This window comes from Schistocerca cancellata, chromosome 2 (genome assembly GCF_023864275.1).
Source record: "Schistocerca cancellata isolate TAMUIC-IGC-003103 chromosome 2, iqSchCanc2.1, whole genome shotgun sequence".
Taxonomy (NCBI): Eukaryota; Metazoa; Arthropoda; class Insecta; order Orthoptera; family Acrididae; genus Schistocerca; species Schistocerca cancellata.
This window is the reverse complement of record NC_064627.1, coordinates 1,085,572,859-1,085,590,956: the sequence shown is the minus strand read 5'-3', so window position 1 is coordinate 1,085,590,956 and position 18,098 is coordinate 1,085,572,859. Positions and strand designations below refer to the sequence as shown.

The 18,098-nt window shown below is 45.1% G+C and overlaps 1 protein-coding gene across 1 annotated transcript in view; it reads right to left on the bottom strand.

The window, feature by feature from the left end:
• LOC126163093 (NAD kinase-like) overlaps positions 1–18,098 on the bottom strand; it is a 551,175-nt gene that overhangs the window by 482,122 nt on the left and 50,955 nt on the right. The window lies entirely within an intron of this gene.

The following is an 18,098-nucleotide window of genomic DNA, read 5'->3' as shown; positions in this document are numbered from 1 at the left end:
TTACGCTCAGAGCCGGCCGGTGTGGCCGAGCGGTTCTAGGCGCTTCAGTCTGGAACCGCGCGACCGCTACTGTCGCAGGTTCGAATCCTGTCTCGGGCATGGATGTCTGATGTCCTTAGGTTAGCTAGGTTTAAGTAGTTCTAAGTTCTAGGGGACTGATAACCTCAGATGTTAAGTCCCATAGTGCTCAGAGCCATTAAATAATAACTTTGTGTCTGGCGGTGACAAACTAAGTTTGTTACTTAAGCTGCCCATTTCTTACATTAAACAAGCCACCCGCAGTTTTACTGAATTCTGCTCTTTTTGTTACTGTCCAAAACAAATTACAATCAAAATGAGTCCTAAGGTGATGTTTCATAACATGAACATTTTGTTAGTTGGAGACGGCGCCTCACTTAATGTTAGTAGTTCCATTAAGGCGTGCTTTGGCGAACACGAGGGAAGACTCCCTGACTTTAAGCTCAGTTTTATTGCCAAGAAAGCAGTGCTAGTTTCTATGCAGATCTCTCGGCCGTCATCGGCGACGGAACTCCTACTGATACTTAGAACGAATCATACGCACCCAGTCCGCAGTTTCACAATTAATTGAAGCTGGTCCAATGCTGAAATAATCATGTTCGGTAAGAGAGAGGGGCTATAGATACAGCAGTAAGAAATAGCTCAGTAGCCAGTACAGTTGGAGAGGAATGGACATCTCTAAAAAGGGCCATCACAGAAGTTGGGGCAGAAAACATACGTAGAAAGAGGGTAACTGCGAAGAAACCATGGGTAACAGAAGAAATACTTCAATTGACCGATGAAAGGAGGAAGTACAAAAATATTCCAGGAAACTCAGGAATATAAAAATACAAGTCGCTGAGGAATGAAATAAATAAGACGAAATGGCTGCAGGAAAAATGTGAAGAAATCGGAATAGAAATGATTGTCGGAAGGACAGACTCAGCATACAGAAAAGTCAAAACAACCTTCGGTGCCATTAAAAGCGAGGGTGATAACATTAAGAGTGCAACGGGAATTCCATTGTTAAATGCAGAGGAGAGAGCGGATAGATGGAAATAATACATTGAAAGCCTCTTTCAGCGGAAGATTTGTCTGATGTGATAGAAGAAGAAACAGGAGTCGATTTAGAAGAGACAGGGGACGCGGTATTGGAATTTAAAAGAACTTTGGAGGACTTAAGATCAAATAATGCAGAAGGAATAGATAACATCCCATCAGAAGTTCTAAAATCGTTGGAGGAAGTGGCAACAAAACGACTATTCACGTTGGTATGTACAATGTATGAGTCTGGTGACATACGATCTGAATTTCGGAAAAGCATCATCCACTCAATTCCGAAGACGGCAAGAGCTGACAAGCGCGAGAATTATCGCACAATCAGCTTAACAGCTCATGCATCCAAGTTGCTTACAAGAATAATATACAGAAGAATGTAAAAGAAAATTGAGAATGGGCTAGATGACGATCAGTTTGGCTTTAGGAAAGGTAGAGGCACGAGAGAGGCAATTCGAACGTTGCGGCTAATAATGGAAGCAAGACTAAAGAAACATCAAGGCACATTCATAGGATTTGTCGACGTGGAAAAAGCGTTCGACAATGTGAAATGGTGCAAGATGTTCGAAATTCTGAAAAGTAGGGGTAAGCTATAGACAGAGACGGGTTATATACAATATGTACAACAGCCAAGAGGGAATGATAAGAGTGGACGACCAAGAACGAAGTGCTTGTATTAAAAAAGGTGTAAGACAAGGACCTTTCACCCCCTATCACCCCCTACTGTTCAATCTGTACATCGAGGAAGCAGTGACGGAAATAAAAGAAAGGTTCAGGAGTGGAATTAAAATTCAAGGTGAAAGTGTCTCAATGATACGATTCGCTGATGACTTTGCTATCGCGAGTGAAAGTGAAAAAGAATTACATGATCTGCTAAACGGAATGAACGATCTAATGGGTGCGGAGTATGGGTTGAGAGTAAATCGAAGAAGAAGGTAATGAGAAGTAGTAGAAATGAGAAGTAGAAGAAATGAGAACAGCGAGAAGCTTAACATCAGGATTGATGGTGACGAAGTAGTAGTTAAAGAATTCTGCTACCTTGGCAGTAAAATAACCAATGACGGATGGAGCAAGGAGGACATCAAAAGCAGACTAGCAATGGCAAAAAGGGCATTCCTGGCCAAGAAAAGTCTACTAGTATCAAACATAGGCCTTAATTCGAGGAAGAAATTTCTAAGAAGGTACGTCTGGAGTACGGCACTGTATGGTAGTGAAACATGGAGTATGGGAAAACGGGAACAGAAGAGAATCGAAGCATTTCAGATGTCGTGCTACAGACGAATGTTGAAAATTATTTGGACTGATAAGGTAAGGAAGGAGGAGGTTCTGTGCAGAATCGGAGAGGAAAGGAATATGTGGAAAACACTGATAAGGAGAAGGGACAGGATGATAGGACATCTGGTAAGACATGAGGGAATGATTACATGGTGCTAGAGGGAACTGTAGAGGGCAAAACCTGTAGAGGAAGACACAGATTGGAATACATGCAGCAAATAATTTAGGACGTAGGTTGCAAGTGCTACTCTGAGATGAAAAGGAATTCGTGGCGGGCTGCATCAAGCCACACTGATGATAAGAAGAGAAGAGGAGGGGGGAGACGACGACGCCGACGCCAAGACGTATGGCATGGTCGACTTTGTACTGTCTGCACTCGTGTCATGGGGCAAGACCCACGATATCGGAGAAGCATTTGATCGCTCATCGATGGTGCGTGCCCGACGCGTGACACTGCCTCTGATATTGCGAAGGCACTGGGCCTGTAGTGACAACGTGCCACTATGTCAAGGGCGTAATATGAGTTGCTCAGTTCGAGAAAAACCGCCATTGCGCCGGAGTGAATATCAGTGAACAACAGCGTGAAGACAACTGCCAGGGCATTGTAAAGGCAGGCTGCGGCTGAAGGCTGTGGGGGATGTTTACATGGGATGTACTGGGGACGCTCACAAGTCTGTAATCGTAGCTGCTGAGAATGTTACAAGAACCTACTCTCCGATTGTGTACACTTGTTCGACTGCAGCATTAGGCAAGGGATATGTACATGCAGCGCTACCCTACAGTTCCAGAACGGTGTCAGAATGGGTTGTGGATCACTCCACGGGCATGAGAGGCTTCAATGCTATTGAGTCGCGCATCGAGCGAGTAGCGCGCTCTTTGGACTAATCTCTTCTCTCCCAGTGACTCTTTGGTGACCTGAGGTTACATATGTATCAGACGGCAGTCGCCTATTGACTGTCGGGAGTGTATGTGAACTTACCTAAGTTGAAACTTAATGGCAGATTAAAACTGTGTGCCGGACCGAGACTCGAGCTCGGCACCTTTGCCTTTCGAGGGCAATTGCTCTGCCATCTGAGCTACCCAAGCACGACTCACGATCCGTCCTCACAGCTCCAATTCCGCCAGTACCTCGTCTCCTAACTTCCTAAGTTTCGCAAGATATTGTCAAAATCTGGTTATGTTGCATTCCACGTTTTGTCATTGTTACACCTAGTCTTATATGAGAAATAAGCATTTTTACATCAACAGATGTTAAACATTTTCTTCCATTTAATGTCGAAATAACCGAAACCGGTAAAGAATAAACATATATAGCTGATGATGATGATAAGTAAAACGCTTCTCTATAAATATCTCACAGCTGTAGCTAGTTACCTAACAAATTTTCAATCTCCATAAGTTTGCTGGCCGCTGCGAGCGGTCGTGTATAACGATGGCTTCCCTACGCTTTCTCGCGAAGTCTGTTCTATGGCGTGTCGCCCGTCGTCTTTCATACCTGCCAAGGTGAATTTGGGACAATGATGGTTCCAATCCCAGCCATGTCAGCTCTAAGTCTTCTCCGATTTCCCTAAATCTCTTAAGGCGAAAACCCAAATGATTTCTTCGAAACAATACGGCCAATTTCCTTCCCCATCCTCGACCAACACGAGCATGTGCTGCGTTCGCCGATGACGTCGTCGCGTACATGACGTTGAACGCTGTAAGTAGGCTGTTTATGTTTTCTTATTGGCAACGTTACGTAGCGCTCTGTATGAAAATCACTGGCTGTGCTGTGTGCAGTCTGTGGCTAGTTTGCATTGTTGTCTGCCATTGTAGAGAGGCAGCTGGATGTTAACAGCGCGTAGCGTTGCGCAGTTGGAGGTGAGCCGCCAGCAGTGGTGGATGTGGGGAGAGAGATGGCGGAGTTTTGATAATTTGTAATACTGGATGTCAATTATGATTATTAAGGTAAATACATTGTTTGTTCTCTATTAATATCTTTCATTTGCTAACTATCCCTATCAGTAGTTAGTGCCTTCTGTAGTTTGAATCTGTTATTTAGCTGGCAGTAGTGGCGCTCGCTGTATTGCAGTAGTTCCAGTAACGAAGATTTTTTGTGAGGTAAGTGATTTGTGAAAGGTATAGGTTAATGTTACTCAGGGCCATTCTTTTGCAGGGATCTTTGATAGTCAGATTGCGTTGAACTAAAAAACATTGTGTGTCAGTTTAAGCACAGTCGTTTACAAACGTTCTAAGGGGACGTTTCAACGCTTCCTTCATTTAGCGCCTTCAGAGCGAATGAAAGTGCCAAATGACATTAGTTAGATCAGCCTAATTAAGTTTCTGATAAGCGCATATTCCGGAGCAGCAGCTCTTTAGAGAGAAAACTAACAAACTTAGTCGCTTCTTGTGATATTTCTGGTATTCTCTTTTAGAGGTACATATCTGAGACGTCGGTACCTACAGATCACTCTTCTCGGTCAGCACAACCGTATTGTATTATACTGTCTGTTAACTGGGGACCTAGAAACGACGGAGAGGCTCCGTCCCAGCCGCACCCGCAGTGGTCCACAACCCCACGACGACTACCGCAGTCCACTTCACCCCTCCGCCGCCCCACACCGAACCCAGGGTTATTGTGCGGTTCGGCCCCCGGTGGACCTCCCCAGGGAATGTCTCACACCAGACGAGTGTAACCCCTATGTTCGCGTGGTAGAGTAATGGCGGTGTACGCCTACGTGGAGAACTTGTTTGCGCAGCAATCGCCGACATAGTGTAGCTGAGGCGGAGTAAGGGGAACCAGCCCGCATTCGCCGTGGCAGATGGAAAACCGCCTAAAAACCATCCACAGACTGGCCGGGTCACCGGACCTCGACACAAGTCCGCCGGGCGGGTTCGTGCCGGGGACCAGGCGCTCCTTCCCGCCAGGAAAGCGGTGCGTTAGACTGCACGGCAGATTGGGCGGACTCGGCACAACCGTACTCTTCTGGTAAACCGCTGTGATTAAATACTTTTACCTTCCACGCGAGGTACGTCTTGTCGCCTTGGGGTGTCGGGTGCTTTTATTCGCGCAGTGCGTGCGCTGCACGGACTCGCCGCGAGGACCGGCCTTGAATGCTCGCGGCTGCTCGAGCGACGGCCGACTCTGTCCGGTTGTAGTGCTGGCGGCAGGTATTTCAGCATTCCTCTCTTACTTAACGGCGACTGCCAGTTACGGCACCGCGGTTATGGGCGGTGAGACCGCCTGTCTCGCTCGCCACGAAGCTATTTTGCTTCTACGACATGTGGAAAAACCATCGATACCGGCGAAGCAGTAAACTGATGTAATATCCTTTATTACTCTTGTTTGCTGATGATGCTCTGGTGTACGGTAAAGTGACGAAGTTCTGAGACTGTCCGAAGACATCTTTGACAAAATTTCTAGTTGGTCAGATGAATGGCAGCTAGCTCTAAATGTGAAAAAAAAAAAAGTTAATGCGGATGAGCAGGAAGAACAAACCTGTAATGTTCGGATACCGTATTACTAGTGCCCCGCTTAACACAGTCAAGTCGTTTAAATGTCTGGGTGTAACGTTGCAAAGCGATATGAAATGGAACGAACGTGTGAGAACTGTGGTAGGGATGGCGAGTGGCAGACTTCGGTTAATTGGGAGAATTTTAGGAAGCAGTGGTTCACTGTAAAGGAGACCGCGTGTAGGACGCTGGTGCGACCTGTTCTTCAGTAGTGCTGGAGTGTTTTGGCTCTGCCCAGACCGGATTGAAGGAAGATATCGACGCAATTCAGAGGCGGGCTGCTAGATTTGTTACCGATAGGTTCGAACAACACGTAAGTGTTACGGAGATGATTCGAGAACTAAAAGGGAATCCTGCAGGTAAGCCGACTTTTTTCAAGAAACACTATTGAGAAAATTTGGAAAACCGGTATTTGAAGTTGACTGCCGAACGATTCTACTGCCGCCAACAAACGCTGTGCGAAAGGACTACGACGAAACGAGAAATTAGGTCTCATACGGAGGCATATAGATAGTCGCTTTTCCCTTCCTCTATTTGCTACTGGAACAGGAAAGGAAATGACAAGTAGTGGTACAGGGTACCCTCCGCCACGCACCGTACGGTGGCTTGCGGAGTATCTACAGGGTGTTTAAAAAATGACCGGTATATTTGAAACGGCAATAAAAACTAAACGAGCAGCGATAGAAATACACCGTTTGTTGCAATATGCTTGGGACAACAGTACATTTTCAGGCGGACAAACTTTCGAAATTACAGTAGTTACAATTTTCAACAACAGATGGCGCTGCAAGTGATGTGAAAGATATAGAAGACAACGCAGTCTGTGGGTGCGCCATTCTGTACGTCGTCTTTCTGCTGTAAGCGTGTGCTGTTCACAACGTGCATGTGTGCTGTGGACAACATGGTTTATTGCTTAGAACAGAGGATTTTTCTGGTGTTGGAATTCCACCGCCTAGAACACAGTGTTGTTGCAACAAGACGAAGTTTTCAACGGAGGTTTAATGTAACCAAAGGACCGAAAAGCGATACAATAAAGGATCTGTTTGAAAAATTTTAACGGACTGGGAATGTGACGGATGAACGTGCCGGAAAGGTAGGGCGACCGCGTACGGCAACCACAGAGGGCAACGCGCAGCTAGTGCAGCAGGTGATCCGACAGCGGCCTCGGGTTTCCGTTCGCCGTGTTGCAGCTGCGATCCAAATGACGCCAACGTCCACGTATCGTCTCATGCGCCAGAGTTTACACCTCTATCCATACAAAATTCAAACGCGGCAACCCCTCAGCGCCGCTACCATTGCTGCACGAGAGACATTCGCTAACGATATAGTGCACAGGATTGATGACGGCGATATGAATGTGGGCAGCATTTGGTTTACTGACGAAGCTTAGTTTTACCTGGACGGCTTCGTCAATAAACAGAACTGGCGCATATGGGGAACCGAAAAGCCCCATGTTGCAGTCCCATCGTCCCTGCATCCTCAAAAAGTACTGGTCTGGGCCGCCATTTCTTCCAAAGGAATCATTGGCCCATTTTTCAGATCCAAAACGATTACTGCATCTCGCTATCTGGACATTCTTCGTGAATTTGTGACGGTACAAACTGCCTTAGACGACACTGCGAACACTTCGTGGTTTATGCAAGATGGTGCCTGGCCACATCGCACGGCCGACGTCTTTAATTTCCTGAATGAATATTTCGATGATCGTGTGATTGCTTTGGGCTATCCGAAACATACAGGAGGCGGCGTGGATTGGCCTCCCTATTCGCCAGACATGAACCCCTGTGACTTATTTCTGTGGGGACACGTGAAAGACCAGGTGTACCGCCAGAATCCAGAAACAATTGAACAGCTGAAGCAGTACATCTCATTTGCATGTAAAGCCATTCCGCCAGACACGTTGTCAAAGGTTTCGGGTAATTTCATTCAGAGACTACGCCACATTATTGCTACGCATGGTGGATAAGTGGAAAATATCGTACCATAGAGTTTCCCAGACCGCAGCGCCATCTGTTGTTGACAATTGTAACTACTGTAATTTCGAAAGTTTGTCTGCCTGAAAATGTACTGTTGTCCCAAGCATATTGCAACAAACGGTGTATTTCTATCGCTGCTCGTTTAGTTTGTATTGTCGTTTCAAATATACCGGTCATTTTTGAAACACCCTGTATGTAGATGTAGATTGTGCTACTGATCCATCAAAAAATAAATAAAAAATGTCTCATGAGAAGTAATTGTAAATATTGTCCGGAGGAAAAGTTAGAAGAGACAGATGAAGAAAGGTGACACTAAGAAAGCAGAGTATAATGGGTACAGATACGAAGGTTGACTGAAAAGTAATGCCTCCACCTTCGTAACTCTTCAACAGTTGGCAGCATTGGTATGCGGCAGGTACTGGCTTGTTCCGTAGCCTCTTCTCTACAGCTCCAGTTGGCGGGAGGCCTTGACATTGAACTGTTGTGTTGTTACAGGGTGAAGTATGGAACCCTGCGCAGACGGTCGGTCAATGCGATTTAAGCAACGTGCAGTCATTGAATTCTTGACATCAGAGGGTGTCACCCCAAAGGAGCTTCATCAGAGAACGAAAGCAGTCTATGGTGACTGTGTTTATGTGAGTACTGTGCGTCTTTGGGCGATTAAGTTTAAAGATGTTGAGGCGGGAACATCTGACACGCGTGACAAAGAGTTGGACGTCCTGTGACAGCAACCATCGAGTTTCACAAGCAAAATGTTGACAGATTGATTCAGGACGATCGTCGTATCACTCAGAGAGAAATTGCAAGCACAATCGGTATTTCACAAGAACGTGTGGGTCACATTATTGCTTTGCTTGGCTATCGGAAGATAGCGATGGGTACCCCAGATGCTGACTCCTGAAACGAAAGTGCTCAGACTTGAAATTTGCCAGGAACTCCTCGCGCGTTACGTGAATGAAGGTGACGCCTTTCTCCATTCAATTGTGACAGGAGGCGAAACGTGGGTACACCATTACGAAGAGTGTCGACTTCTTCCGTGACGGCTTCAGAAAACTTATTCATCGTTGGCAGAAATGTATCCAATTGGCTGGTGATTATGTGGAAAAGCGAACATTGGTAATTAAAGATCACATTTCAAGGATTACTTCTGCGTTTGATTTATTAAAATACTTCCATCCAAATCCAATGAACGAAGGTGGAGACATTACTTTTCATTCAACCCTCGTATTAAGACGATATTGGTAGTTGAGCTGCAGGCACCCAGAATTGTGCTTTCGCGGTAAACTGAAGTATATGTTGGAAGGAGACGCTGATCTCCGAGCGCGCCATCTAGCAGGTTAGCGACAGAGCTAAAAAATATCTACAGAGGCTGGAACATGTTATTCAGTGACCCTGCGGCGCCTCCATACTCTCTTTCTCATTGTGTACCTCGAAAGGCAGAACGAACCACTCCAGTGGTCTTTTGTAGCTACACTCATGCTCATAAATTAAGGATAATGATGATACATTGTGAAACAACGCTCTGATGGGCGGTTTGCAAGTTTAAATCACCTCAGGGTATGACCATGCGGTGCATCTGACCTGCGGTCGTCGCACGGTGGCGTTGGCAGCAATCCACATACGCAGCGGTTTGTTGGTGCATCTCAGAGTACGGTGCAGTAAGTGTGCAGACGTCTTCAGACGTGCTAATGGTGAAATAGTGTTGGAAATGGCTCAAAAAACACATATTGATGACGTTATGAGGGGTAGAATACTAGGGCGACTGGAGGCTGGACAAACACAGCATGTCGTAGCACGAGTCCTCCGTGTGCCACAAAGTGTCATCTCAAGATTATGGTAACGATTCCAGCAGACAGGAAACGTGTCCAGGTGCTACAGCACGGGATGTCCACAGTGTACAACATTACAAGAAGACCGATATCTCACCATCAGTGCCCGCAAACGGTCACGGAGTACTGCAGGTAGCCTTGCTCGGGACCTTACTGCAGCCACTGCAACAGTTGTCTCCAGACACACAGTCTGCAGACGACTGAACAGACATGGTTTATTCGCCTGGAGACCTGCAAGGTGCATTCCCTGGGCCCTGGTCACAGTAGAGCCCGTAAAGCCTAGTGTCAAGAACACAGTACATGGCCATTGGAACAGTGGTCCCAGGTTCTGTTCACGGACGAGTCCAGGTATAGTTCGGGTTTTCATGTGGCGTGATACCAATCCCTTAATGTCCTTGAAAGGAGCCTGTATGGAGGTCGTGGTTTGATGGTGTGGGGTGGGATTATGACTGGTGCACGTACACCCCTGCATGTTTTTGACAGAGGAACTGTAACAGGTCAGGTGTATCGGGACGTCATTTTGCACCAGTATGTCGGCCTTTTCTGGGGTGCAGTGGGTCCCACCATCCTCGTGATAGATGATAACGCACGGCCCCACCGAGCTGCCATTGTGGAGGAGTACCTTGAAACAGAAGATATCAGGCGAATGCAGTGGTCTGCCTATTCTCCAGATCTAAACTCCATACAGCACGTCTGGGATGCTCTCGGTCGACGTATCGCTGCACGTCTTCAAACCCCTACGACACTTCAGGAGCTCCGACAGACACTGCTGCAAGAATGGGAGGCTATACCCCAGCAGCTGCTCGACCACCTGATCCAGAGTATGCCAAACGGTTGTGCGGCCTGTGTACGTGTGCATGGTGATCATATTTCATATTGATGTCGGGGTACATGCGCAGGAAACAGTGGCGTTTTGTATCAGATGTGTTTCGGGACGATTTTATCAACTTATCACCAATACCGTGGACTTACAGATCCGTGTCGTGTGTGTTCCCTATGTGCCTATGCTATTAGCGCCAGTTTTGTGTAGTGCCACGTTGTGTGGCACCACATTCTGCAATTATCTTTAATTTATGAGCATGAGTGTAGATAGCAGGCGATATGGTAGTGAGTCACAAGGAGTCCCAGTTGGCGAGTCACAAGGAGTCCCAATTGGCAATACACTTGGGAGGGGGTATTCAGCACCAGTATATGCCTTACATGCAAGGTAAACTTCGTGAAAGCCTTAGCCAGAACAGGTTGATGCAAACAATTTTTAACTTAATTCTGTGACAAGGTGTCCCAGGCAATAAACTTAAAATGGAATGCACAGGAAAGTGTATTTGTTTACGTGTACAGGGAATAAAGTCGATCATCTGCCCGACATGCGGCGTGTACCGACCCACACGATGCGGATGACTCTCCCTCACAGCTTTCATTCGCTACCCGTGATAGCAGGGCGTCATGTTTGATTTAGACATTCTGTAGCTTTTACGAAAGGGAGAGTGTTCGCATGTGTTTTTCTTAAAGAACGTAATAAGACAGCATTACATGATTTGTTTCCTAAATACTGCATGCCTACTGACAGGCATACCGCTGCACGCATGTATGCTGAATTTTGGAATCCAGATGCACACGGAAAGTCGTTTTGCCAAAAGTAGGATCTGTATAGTCAACAGATGAACGATAATGTAGCCTTTCTATAGATTGTCCATAATAAGATACTGTCCTATGTTAAAAAATGGTTCGGATTGTTATTATTCCGATTGATTATAATACTTAAACAGCGCTTACCGCCAATAGTCTCACAAAATATATGTTATATTTACGTAATTAAAGCTTAAAAATCGTTAAATGTAAAGCTCTGGTCTCTGTTACTGCTGATACTCTAGTGACGTCACAGACTAGGAGTAAGACGAAGCTACATGTGCTTTATAAGAACGTTAACAGAAATTAAGACGTTTGTACGTACTTTTTCTGCCAACAGTTTAGCTATATAGTAATGGAAAACGCAATTACAACTTTTAAGTAACAATAGAAAGGAATTTTGTGAACGCTGATAGTGGAAGCCTTGTGAAAGCTCATGTGTTTATGCTCCACCCATTTAGAGCGGCGATATGGGCAACGACGTACATTCTTTCCCCTGCTCCCTGCTACATCATTAAACTCGCTCAAAACCAAGGAACTGTAGAGCTTTTGCAAATGGGTGCGTATATTATAACTCGCTTATCGAGTATCATTCAAGGGCTACGACCCAAACCACAATAGAATTATTCTTGGCAAAACTTAGTGTCGATTTCCTTTGCTGAAGACACTTAGCAGACATCATGCATCCAATAGGCGTTCGGTGGCGCAACGGATAACATTGTCAACTCTAAATGAAAGGGTCACATATTTTTAAAAATTCTAAATGAAATACGAAAATAGCATTAGCAAGAACTGATTATAGTAGTTGTTTCGACTGTGGGATGTATGATATGCACTACTGGCCATTAAAATTGCTACACCAAGAAGAAATGCTGATGATAAACGGGTATTCATTGAACAAATATATTATACTAGCACTGACATGTGATTACATTTTCACGCAATTTGGGTGCATAGATCCTGAGAAATCAGTACTCAGAACCACCACCTCTGGCCGTAATAACGGCCTTGATACGCCTGGGCATTGAGTCAAACAGAGCTTGGATGGCGTGTACAGATACAGCTGCCCATGCAGCTTCAACACGATACCACAGTTCATCAAGAGTAGTGACTGGCATATTGTGACGAGCCAGTTGCTCGGCCACCATTGACGAGACGTTTTCAGTAGGTGAGAGATCTGGAGAATGTGCTGGCCAGGGCAGCAGTCGAATATTTTCTGTGTCTAGAAAGGCCCGCACAGGACCTGCAACATGCGATCGTGCATTATCCTGCTGAAATGTAGGGTTTCGCAGGGATCGAATGAAGGGTAGAGCCACCGGTCGTAACTCATCTGAAATATAACGTCCACTGTTCAAAGTGCCGTCAGTGCGAACAAGACGTGACCGAGACGTGTAACCAATGGCACCCCATACCATCACGCCGAGTCATACGCCAGTATGGCGATGACGAATACACGCTTCCAATGTGCGTTCACCGTGGTGTCGCCAAACATGGATGTGACCATCATGATGCTGTAAATAGAACCTGGATTCATCCGAAGAAATAACGTTTTGACATTCGTGCACCCAGGTTCGTCGTTGAGTACACCATCGCAGGCGCTCCTGTCTGTGATGCAGCGTCAAGGGTTACCGCAGCCATGGTCTCCGAGCTGTTAGTCCATGCTGCTGCAAACGTCGTCGAACTCTTCGTGCAGATCGTTGTTGTCTTGCAAACGTCCCCATCTGTTGACTCAGGGATTGAGACGTGGCTGCACGATCCGTTCCAGCCATGCGGATAAGATGCCTGTCATCTCGACTGCTAGTGATACGAGGCCGTTGTGATCCAGCACGGCGTTCCGTATTACCCTCCTGAACCCACTGATTCCATATTCTGCTAACAGTCATTGGATCTCGACCAACGCGGGCAGCAATGTCGCGATACGATAAACCGCAATCGCGATAGGCTACAATCCGACCTTTATGTAAGTCGGAAACGTGATGGTACGCATTTCTGCTCCTTACACGAGGCATCACAACAACTTTTCACCAGGCAACGCCGGTCAACTGCTGTTTGTGTATGAGAAATCGATTGGAAACTTTCCTCATGTCAGCACGTTGTAGGTGTCGCCACCGGCGCCAACCTTATGTGAACGCTCTGAAAAGCTAATCATTTGCATATCACAGCATCTTCTTCCTGTCGGTTAAATTTCGCGTCTGTAGCACGTCATCTTCGTGGTGTAGCAATTTTAATCTCCAGTAGTGTATAACTTCATGTTATTCCTAGTCTGAAAAATGAACAGAGGATAAATGCATTCACTTCACGAATAAATAATTCTCCTTTTTGGGAAGCATTGCTAGTAGTGAAGATGTGACCATACGGGCACAGTGCAACGAGGCGTAGAACGATGAGGTTATACGGAGAGATACAAAGCGCGTACAACATACAGGTGACAAAAACGTAAGGGGCTGTGATGTTTGTGAGTGTAAACTAATGTTAGCGCCTGAAACAGACTTGATCTTTATGTAAGACGATGAAACTGCAAAAGTTTAAAAAACAAGGATCGTAGCGGGACAGTGCGACGATAAAAACATTGCTTGTAATAAAGTAAAAAGTTTGTGGCCACATTAACTAGAAAATATCTTTTGGAACGTGATGTATGTGAACAGCCATTGCAAATGGAAGCGCATGTAAACAGCAAAGAAAAGAACATAGCATTCTGTTTCTGATCAGTGTGGTGAAGCTTTGTAATTGTGAACTGGTCTTCATATGAGAGGACTGTCGAGTCGCTTTACAAATAAGTTAAAATGTTCTTTCGTGTTAGATTCGAACCCGCGATCTATGGACATCGTCTTATAAAATTCGACGGTTTATCGCTCTAATAACTGAGCTACCGAATAATCGAGGTGTTGTTGGGTAAAACAAAAATTTTCACTGCGAGTTTTATTTCGTAGAATGGCGCTATCCTTCATTGTAACAGTGGGAGATATATCTCGGAGGTAAGTTAACATCAACTTCACAGTAGAACATATTTTTAATTAAGTTAGTGAACTTATGAGTCTGCGTGGTGGCAGCTTGCCTGTACTGTGCAAACACATTTTATACATGAATTTTTGGAGATGTATTTGTACAATACGGTACTACACAATACTTGTAACCTATTTTCCGAAATATAAATTCCAAAACAAGGCATCAGTGTGAACTAGCATTATGATAGTAGTTCAAAATGGTTCAAATGGCTCTGAGCACTATGGGACTTAACTTCTAAGGTCATCAGTCCCCTAGAACTTAGAACTACTTAAACCTAACTAACCTAAGGACATCACACACATCCATGCCCGAGGCAGGATTCGAACCTGCGACCGTAGCGGCCGCGCGGTTCCATACTGTAGCGCCTTGAACCGCTTGGCCACCACGGCCGGCTATGATAGTAGGAGCAGTGTGTTAGCCAGTGACGTCACAGGCATCACATGACTCGAATGGAGCGTTTTAATGGCTTTTCAAATTACTTCAATTTCATTCCATTTTTATCAAAGAATACTGAAGTTCAAGAGGTGAAAAAAAGCATGTTAGTAGCATAAAATGACATAATTAATCATTTTAAGACAATTTGCAGAAAACAGTCGAATACCCTATTAAAGTTCTAGTTTCAAAACCCTGTAGAAGGAGGACCACTGCTCAGAATCACGTCAAATCTGAACAGCATATTATTGACGCTGGGGGAAACGGCATGGAACTGAAAAATTTAACGAAAATTTTACCATTCGATGACGCTCCAAGCGTCTTAACTTAAATGGGGTCGGCTGCAAATGGCAGATGAATCGCAAACCGACTGCTATGGTTTGCGATCCACATTACACCATCCGTACTGTCCGATGTGCATGACTACACAACTTCAGAAGTCAACAGCTGTGGCACTGTCAGTTGGGTAAGCCCATCCACCACGACAAGGTCGTACCACATCGTATGGGAAAAGTCGGTTTTTAATTGTCCTGAGGTCGAAAACCGCATAAAAAGCAAAATGGCATACGTCTCTAACTGTCACGAGACTGGCACAAGGCATGTTCAACATGCTGTCCTCCGTTTTCTGCCACAAGTTGTAATCCAGAAACAGTATGTTCCACAACAAGGCGAAGTGCCTCAGTGGGGTCATGTTCAGAACGCATTGTGCAATGTGTGGCTTGAATTCAGCTAAGTTCGTAAGTGGAGCACTGACCACACCTTCGAGATAACCCCACAGCCAGAGGTCACACGGATTAAGATCAAGTGATCTGGGCGACCAGGCTGTGGGGAAATGGCGGATGATAATTCTAGCATTTCCGAAATGCCTCTCCAGCAGCCACTTCAATGGCTGTGCAACGTGCAGTGGAGCGCCATCTTGCATGAAAATGATCCTACGCACACATCTACGCTGTTGAAGGGTTGGAATGACGTTGGTGCGCAAAAGATTCTCATACCGTGTACCAGTGACGGAACAGGTAATAGGTTCCAAAGGACTCATTTCCTCCAAACAACACGGCCTTACGACAAACCCGCACCGGCAGTCACCTTTGCAGAATGAAGTGGTACCGGTTAATGTGCTTGCGGATCTTCCGTTGTCCATATTCTGCGATTTTGCGTAATGACGTGTACGTGGAGATGTAAATGGGCATTGCCTGTCTACAGAATGATCCATGGCCATTCATTGTCCACTTTCATGTGGGCAAGAAATTCCAGAGCGAAACTTTGTCTTGGTGGAACGTCAGCAGGAAACGACTCCTACACATGGGTGATTTTGTACGGATAGCAATGCAGGATGTTTGGTAGGATTTTAAGCACCGCGCTCGCAGCCTCATGTCCAATGTTTGGGCAATTCCCTGGGCACTGCATGTTTTCATGCTACCGATCGACTGCTCCTGCAATGCAGGCGCCGGATCATCTGCTTTCCTCCTCCTGCCACGCTGCACTTCAAAAGAACCTGTCATTTCGAATATTGTAATAATTTTCTCCATAGTTTTAGCAGACATCGGACCAATATCCTTTTTCATCCCCATGAGCAAAAAAGTACTGGAGGACCACTGGCGCACAGCCACCGTTCTTGTAAAACAGCTTTACTAGCAGGCCGCAATCGTTCATGGAGAAAGTCATGGCGCTCGGACGATAACTGAGGAAGAGCAGCGTGGAGCGCATCTGTTGGTTTGCATATTCTGACGCTTACAGTGCCATCTATTAGTCGAATTTTCATTAACTTGTTTTTGCTTAAGGTTGCCACAAACGTCAATAACATTGCTGTTCAAATTTGACCTCTTTCTGAATAGTGGTTATCCTTCTACAGCGTTTTGAAACTCGAACTTTAATTAGGCGCACAACGCAGTGTATTAGATATTAATTTCAAAAACTTTATGACCAATCAAAAACTTCATTTCATACGCGAAGGTCGGGCGGCTTGCATCATGCAGCTTATTCTCCGACACATTTCAAATTGAGACTGATGGTAACTTGATGGTATTTAACGATTTCAGTAAAATTCTCTCTAAACTTCATATCCTTTACCAAACGTTGTTGATGCACATATTTCCTAAAAAAATATTGTATTACAGACATTTCATGTACAAAAAAGTGTGTATTAAAACAGAGGAAGCCCGTTTCGGAGCCGAATTTTACAAACTGCGCTTTGTCTGTAAACGTCCCGCAATATAATGGATACATGGCGACATTCGAAAATTCATGCCAGCTGGAGGTGTTTCCAAGATAGCATAACTGTTAAAACGATTTCAAAGTAGGGAACGCGCAGATTCATCACTCCTTGCAGGGTCTCTGCTGATATCAATGCATGTCATTGCATCTTCACTTATTTAATCTCAATTGCCTCCCTCTATAATTCACTTAATTCACTAAAGACACTTGAGCTGAGTACCTGGTGTCAGCATGAGACATGGTCCTTCCACTGGCTCCCTTCCCCCCCCCCCCCCCCCTCCAGTGGTGCTGTGTGTTCCCAGATACCATGCGCTAGGAGAACCTCTGCTCACGGTTGGGAAATCATGCTTGGAAACATCCGTGACAGTGTAGGTTTGAGTCAAGACTGTAGACGTGCTCAGATATCCTAAAATTATTAAGCTGGCTGCTCGCAATAAGCAGAGGAATTTTTTTTTTAATTGTCACGAATCATTAGTTTATATCAGTGTTATTGAAACTGCTGAGGCGCTATGTATGTTAACTGTCCACACACTCAAAAGCCTTTGACTGTGTGAATCACAGCATTGTTTAAGTAAATCAGAATATTAAGGTGTCGCCGCCAGTGCTGTGAAATGGCTTGATTCTAATCTAACTAACAGGAAACAAAGGGTATCGCGAAATACCTGTGCTGTAAGCAATCAGTCTTCATCTGACTGGGAATTAAGTACACATGGTGTTCCTCAAGGTTCCATTTTGGGTCCGTTGCTTTTTCTTGTGCCCTTCAATTGCTTCTAGTCTGTGTCATTGTCAGATGCTAAGTTTGTTTTGTTTGCAGACGATACAAACATTGCAATAAGTAGCAAGTCAAATACAGATTTACAAGTCGCTGCTAATCAAATTTTCAGTGACACTAACAAATGGTTTAAAGCTAATTCAGTGTCATTAAACTTTGAACAGACCCATTATACGCAGTTCAGAACCTGTAAGAAATTTCCTTCCAGCACGTGCATATCATTTGAAGAAATGTAGATCAAAAATGTTAACAGTGTTAAATTTCTGGGATTACAACACGATAATAAACGCAGTTGGGAAGGGCATACCACAGAATTGCCAAAGCGCCTAAACAGATCTGTATTTGCAGTGAGAATGATGTCAGATGTAGGAGATATAAATGTAAAAAACTTGCATACTTTGCTTACTTTCATTCTGGGGTTAC